Raw genomic sequence first — 7475 nt, 5'->3', positions numbered from 1 at the left:
GAAAAAAAAAAGAGAGAAAAGAAGCACTGTTATACATCACAAAGACCTATTAGGTTCAGATTATCCACCAGATTGAGATTATCAATAAATAAAAATCACAAAAGTAACCAAAAATACGAGTTTATCGCCATCCATGAGTGGTTATAAACCGTATACTTGATATCTGGTCTGTTCTCGTAAACATACATGAAGCAACTCTACCACAAGATCAGTTGGGACCCCAGCAGACGAGGTGCATCACATTCTCTGCCTTCTCTGCTCTCCTCCTCTTCAGCTTCTCATCTAAACCTGGCTCCTTTGTCGAGTGGTCGGTGGCGGCACTAGAGAACCACCTGACCCGATTGGCTCTAGCCTGAGATTGGGAGGGGGTGGAGGACTTCAGAGTGGCCATGGGCTTGGAGCCCATCTGCTGCTCCTTCAACAATTGTATTGCTCTTAGGCACATCCTGCTCGTGTACCTCAAACTCATAGTCTCTCTCTCTACTTTTGGGTTGTATCTGAGAGTTTGAGGCAGGCACGAACTTAAATAGATGGCTTTGGAATGAAGACCAAAGTCAGTTGATGGTTTTTGGAGAATTTCAGGTTTGCGGCAGCTGTTTCTTGGCGGAAAGAAGATACCTGGCTTTCCACACAGCCTGTTCCAGAAAATACCCGTTGTTTCTTTGTGCTGCCAATGGGCTTCAACCAAAGGGCATAAAAATATGATGGCTTTTTCACAAACCATAGGCTTGTAGCCGTCTGATTTTTGTGGATTCGGTGTTTATGTCCAATTCCCTTCATCTTACTCGGTTTTGAAACTTCTATTTTGTCTTCTTCTTCTATTGATATTCGAGATAACTGGCAGTTGTCCCGTTAGTCACCAGCCATTTTATAAAAACAGAAGAAAGGTACAAACTGTAAGTTTGAGAGGAAGTATGTAAGTTTCATCAAAATAAATATACAAGGTAAGAAAGAAAGGAAGAATGCACCCAAATTTGCAACAGCAACCTAAGGCAACCTTTTGAAGAAAAGGGCGAACCAAAAACCAGAGACTCAAATGGCATTGGGCACAAAATATCCAAGAAACAGAAGCTGCAACATCATAAAAAAGTTGTTCTTCTAGGAGTTTTTCATGAACATCACCTAGGAGATTAGAACACAAATCATCAAAGAAATCAGAGCTAAAAATCAAAGCATGCCTCAAAAATCCTGATTAACTATTGATGATCGCTGTACCAACATCTTGCAGAAGAAGAAAACAATGACGAAATAGATCTTCCTCTTCAACTACACTTCATGTCTGTCTCCTCAATAGAATAGGTATTCTCTAGGAATGTAGAAACCATTATGCCAGAGTTTTCTATGGACTGATATATATAGGAGTAGAGTAGGGATCTTATCCGATTAGTAATAATAATAGGTCTATGCATTACAGAATCCATTAACCAAATTAGGTCTACACTAATATCGATTACATCATATGACTAAAATAATAGGATCCAAAATAATAATAGGATCCAAAATAATAATATGATCACAGATAACTATAGACTTTTTAACCACTCATTCAAACGACAACCTAGCCCATATTCCATAATAAATCAAAGTAAAAATCAATTTATAATTAATGGAAGCCCACCTTATGAGATTTCTAATATTCTTCCACTTGGACGACATTAATTAAAATATCTTTTTTTACTCAAAAAAATATATCTATCATATATATAGTTTGAAAATGACTCCCAGGCTAAGTGCACCTCATGTGGTTGCATATGTAAATATCCTAAATGAATAATATCTTTAGTCAAAATCGGTCCACTAAAACCACTAATATCGAATCATAATAGTCTTCATATTATTTATTGACATATCCCTTTTATGGTTACAAATGTTAGTAATCTTATTGATATGTATTTTAGTGATGTAGTGCATATAATATTAACTTTGTACATATCATATGATCAAAACATACAAAGCTCATCATTAATCTACTTTATAGTGTCAAATGAAATCCTTTTATGTTTTTCAATGAAAGCTGCAACAATTTTAAGCTTATATCATAATTTCATCATATGTGTCAAGATGAGTCCTTTATACCTCAAAGTGAGTCATAATATCAATTATAATTTAAGCAATATCTTTATGCTTAAGTGACACTTATATGCTTAAAACTTTCATTCAAACAATACTTTTATCTTTAAGTGATACCTTTATGTTTAAGACTTTTATTTAAATAGTATTTACAAACAACTATATATGCATAAATATAAATATATTATTTCAATATGAAAATAGTAAAAAAGATGCTATAAAATAATGCTCTCACTAATCAAATACATCAAAAGATTCCAATAAACCTATGTTATTCAGATGTTTAATAAATAGATTGGATCTAAGTAGTTTAGTTTATGGATTTACCAACCTTACATTTGTCTTCATGCGCTAAATTATTATATTTTCTTTTTAGTTAAATCTCTGACGGTAAAATATTTTATCTTTATATGGATAGAGGTGCTAAAAATTTTTATTATTCTTGAAAAAGAATATAGCTGCACTATTATTATAATAAATCTAAAGTGAATTTGAGATAAAAACAATAATTATAAGCTCTAGAATGAAGTCCCTCAACTAAATAGCATGAGTTACAGCTATCGAATTTGCCTATTTCTAGCGCGCACCACTCTTAATATGTCACAAACTCTACCAACATAGCAAAAGATGCCACAAGAGTCTGCTTTATACTTTTTTAAAAAATAACTGTTCCAGCTATCATTAAAATATAATAAAATTAAATATCATATCATCCATACAATCAGTAAAATTTAAAATCATAATATCTAGTCATCTTAAGATGATTAGACTTTCAATAAGTCAGCATATATTTTATTTTGATTTTCTATAAATATCTTATAATCTTTTAGCTATGTTCTAAATGCTTCATATTTGAATTTATTATATATTTACCAAATACACTAGCAATATATGCTATATTTGGTTGGGTGCAGACTTGAGCATATATTATTTAATTATACATGGTACTAAAATAAGGCACATTCTTTATGGATTCTTTTCTGTATCATTCTTAGGATATTGATTTCTATTGAATTTATCTCTCTTGACCATACATACATCTCTAGATTTGCAATTATATATACTAAATCTATGCAGTATATAATCAATGTAAGCTCTCTGATACAATCCTAATATGTATAGACTATTCCTGTGAATCTTAATACCAAGTATAAATAAAGCTTGTCTAGGATCCTTCGTATCAAAGACCTTAGATACCATAATTTGATCTCATGTTATGATAGAGTCACTACTAGCAAACAAAACAGTATCCATATATAAGATTAAAGATAAAATTACTCTCACCGACCTTAAGATACATAAATTGATCCACTTTATTATCTACAAATCCAAGAGAATCCATAATGCCATCAAACTTAAGATATGATTTCTTTTATGACTGTTGAAGACTATAGATATATCTCTTAAGTCTATATATCATATATTTGTTTCTATTCTCAACAAAATCTTATAGTTGATTTATATAAAATTCTTCATGAAAATCATCCTTCAGAAAAGCTAACTTAATATTTGTCTAATGAAGTTCTAGATCATAATAGACTACTAGTACCATGATTACTCTAAAAAAATCCTTACAAGAGATTGAAAAAAAATCTCACTGTAATTATACCCCTTTCTGTATATCCTTACAAGAGATTGAAAAAAAAAATGCCTACTAACATCTTGTAGGCTTAGACCCTTTAAATAATTCTATTAGATCCCATACATTATTTTTTAACCATGATTGTATCACACCATATATAGCTTCAAGCTACTTAGCTGACTAGGAATATGCAATAATCTAATCATATGAGATTGAATTAATCATGTGACCAATGTCATAGTTATTCTCATCTAAATAAACCAAATAGTCATTAGGAATGATAGATTTTTTATTTTTTTATATGATTTCTTTGTTGGTACTTCACTAATTGGCTAAAAAGGTGGCATAATTGATTCATATATCAGATATTGCTGTTCCACTATTCTTCCAATAGGATAAAATATGACATCTTCTTCAATTAGAATAAGAATAATGACCTATCTTTCCTCTAATATCATATATCTAATATGAGAGTATCTGTAATTGTCCAAATCAGACTCTAGAAATCTAGCATAACTACACTCAACAAATTTTATACCTTTATTAGGGTTATAATTAAAATCTGTGTCCTTTAGAATTATTTGGATAGCCAATTAAATAGCAATAAATAGTTCTAGTCCAAACTTTTACTAATAGATTATAAATCTTAACTTTTATAAGGCAACCCCAAACATAAAAATGAATAGTAATTAACTTCCTACCAACCCATAACTCAAAAAGTGCCTTGAGAACTATCTTACTAGGAACCTTATTCAAGATTTAGATGGCGATTTAGATGCCTAGAGATATTATGATAAGTTGCACCTATTCATTATGCTTCTAATCACATCCTTAAAAGTGCAATTATGCCTTTTAGCCATACCATTTTACTCAAGATTTCAAAACATGATATTTTGAGCAACTATCCTATACTCTTATAAGCATGGTTGTCAAATTGGGATTGGACTCATGAATCACCCATGCCTTGTTTGGAATTGCGACACAAATCATAAGATTTAGTAATAAATTTAATTTTTTTATGAAACGATAGAAATTAGCATAAAAATAAAATTTAAATTATAAAAATGATAAAAAATATAATAATATCTTTTTTTGTGTAATGAATTTGATAATCAAATCATCTAAATGGAAAGATGCTTTTCTCCACGGCAAGAGATATGGGTCCGAATCCCGTTATGGTTGATATTGCATTATTTGTATAACAAAATAATTTAAAAAATATTAAAATAAAAGCATAATTAAAATATATTCCCATCTATTAATCAATGAATACTCAAAAAGTAGAGGTAAGTTTAAGATATTAAGTCTAAAATATATGCAAATATCCATGTATGGTGTACCCTTTAAAAAATATTATATATTGTTAATTATCATTAAAAATAAATAAAATAAATATTAAGCATTACTAATTCACTATTCTTTCAAAAAGTTAAATAGAATCTTCAAGCATCATAATCATCCCGAAGACTAATGTCATCGCCACCACCGTCATCATCATCATTTTCTTCTTCAAGGATAATCATCTCTTTTTCTTCCTCCTCTTCTTCCTCATCGCCTACATCATCTTCTATCACTTCAATGTCTTCCTCAACAATCTTTTCTTTTTCTTTACCTTTACTATTAAGATTTAAGTTCCTTGGTCATATAAAAATATTTTAAGAATCAACAAAAATAAATAAAAAAAATAATGTAATTATTTAAAAAATTAAAACTAAAAAAATTAGAAAATAATTTGTATACCTCTTTTCTCAATTCTGTTATTAGGTCCCTTATCTACATTAAAATATTCATTTACATCTAATCAAGATACATTATTTGATAAACATGGCTCTTCTTGTTCAATTATCCACTCATCATCTGAATCCATATCTGATAAGTATATTGGATCATATTCTCCCCCCCTTTCTTATCTTTTTTATTGTCTCATCTCAAGTTGAATATTATATTTGACAAACACCAAGGTATTCAACCTTTGTTGCTCCAAATGGTTCTTTTTTTTAGAATGAATATGCTCAAATGTGTTTCAATTTCTTTCACACTTGGTGGTGCATAAGTAAGACTTAGTACTTGAATTACTAACTTTTGAAGTTCTTTACACCGTTCTCCAAAACTCTCCTACCATAGAGCTAGACAAATAAAGGAAGATAAATTAAATTTTATAAACTCGATAAACTTATAAAATATAATTTAATAAAGTTAGAAATAAAATTATATAAATAAAAATAAATTCATAAAATTTAAATTATAATTACCTAATTATTTTTTATTTCTTATTGATATCGCCATCTCCATCCCAAATAAATTCTTGACTTTTCTAAATTTGTCAAGTTGTGAATCAATGATGACTCTTGTCTCAACATCTGAACACATCCTCTTAATTGTCTTGAACAATCTAATTTTTACTTTGGCATCAGTACTAAACTTAGGATCATATTGAAACCTAAAAATTAAGAAGTTAAAAAATAAATTAAAATTAAAAATAATAAATTTTATTAATGAAATAATAAAAATTAAAAATTAAGTGTGACTTACTTGAAATTAAGATAATATGTTGCTATATGAAATGGTTTATGGAGTTGCAAATCCCAACGAGTGTTGATTATCTCCCAAATCCTATCATACCTCTTCTTAACCTTGTTAAAATTTTTGTCAATTTATTCTTTTGTTCTATCCATTACTTCATGAATATAATCCATCGCCAATTTTGCATCTCCATCAATAAGTCTCAACACTTTCACCAGAGGAAAGACATACTTTGAACAATATTTTATAGCTTTCTAAAATCTATTATTACTTAATATAATTTTTAAAACTTTTTTAGTTTCAAATTTACATGCATATATGCTTCTTACCCATTCTTCTGAAGTGAACATAGCCCTTAAAGCAATCATCCTGTCTAATATGCTTCTTAAAGTGAGATAGGATGTGACAAATCTAGTAACCACCAGTCTTATCAATTTCTTATTCTTAGAATATTTTTTAAACAAACTAAAAATCCAAGTATACCAGTAAATGTAAACTATAATCTGCCTCATCTTGCCAAGTGTATTAAAAAAATAAAAATATTTCTAATGTCACTAAGTATTAAATCTAAATAATAGACTATATATGGAGACCAAAAAAGATGCTTTCTCTTATCCTCTAAGAGTCTATCTGTGCCAACATAAGCAGAGATACTATCTGTCACCACTTGAACTATATTTTCTTTTTCAATCTTCTCTACTAAGCTGTCAAGCAATTCTATAACTTATTTGAATCCTTCCTAACATCAGAAGTATCCAGTGATTTGAGAAACATAGTTCTACTTAGATTATTCATAAAAAAATTAGTAATAGACCGACTTTTTTCATCAGTCCAATCATCAGACATGATTGAATATCTTATTTTTTCACTCATCTTTATATTTTATCAAGCTTTCATTAACACTTTCAATCTCTTTTTTCAAGAAAGTAACTCTAGCTTTATAATAAGAGAAAAGTTTCAATCCCCTTATATACTCACCAACATATTTTATCAGTTGAGCAAATAGAGGACTTTTGACCAAATTGAAGGCTAATGCATGTCCATATAAAAATCTACAAATATCTCTAACTACTGGTACTCTTTTTTTAACCATTTCATTCATTATCTATTGTTTAGGTATATTTCTCCTTCTTTTTATCACAAATGAGTTCAGTGTCCTCCTTTATTTTTGTATTTGGCTCATCTATTTCAAAACACGCAACATCATCACTAGCATTTTTCTTAATTTCTTTCTCCCCCAACCAATTTTCAAAATTTTTGAATTTTTTTGGAGACTTGAGTACAAGGAGAAACATTATTA

The 7475-nt window shown here is 29.3% G+C and overlaps 1 long non-coding RNA gene across 1 annotated transcript; it reads right to left on the bottom strand.

The window, feature by feature from the left end:
- Positions 1-1297, bottom strand: LOC140858174 (uncharacterized). The gene is made up of 2 exons (XR_012141567.1): positions 1216-1297; positions 1-1122 (listed from the first exon to the last, which is right to left on the bottom strand). It is a non-coding gene; the product is annotated as an uncharacterized lncRNA (long non-coding RNA).
- Positions 1298-7475: the final 6178 nt, after the last annotated feature.

Source organism: Elaeis guineensis, chromosome 5 (assembly GCF_000442705.2).
Source record: "Elaeis guineensis isolate ETL-2024a chromosome 5, EG11, whole genome shotgun sequence".
NCBI lineage: Eukaryota > Viridiplantae > Streptophyta > Magnoliopsida > Arecales > Arecaceae > Elaeis > Elaeis guineensis.
The sequence above is the reverse complement of the archived record's forward strand: the minus strand, read 5'-3'. Positions and strand labels throughout refer to the sequence as shown.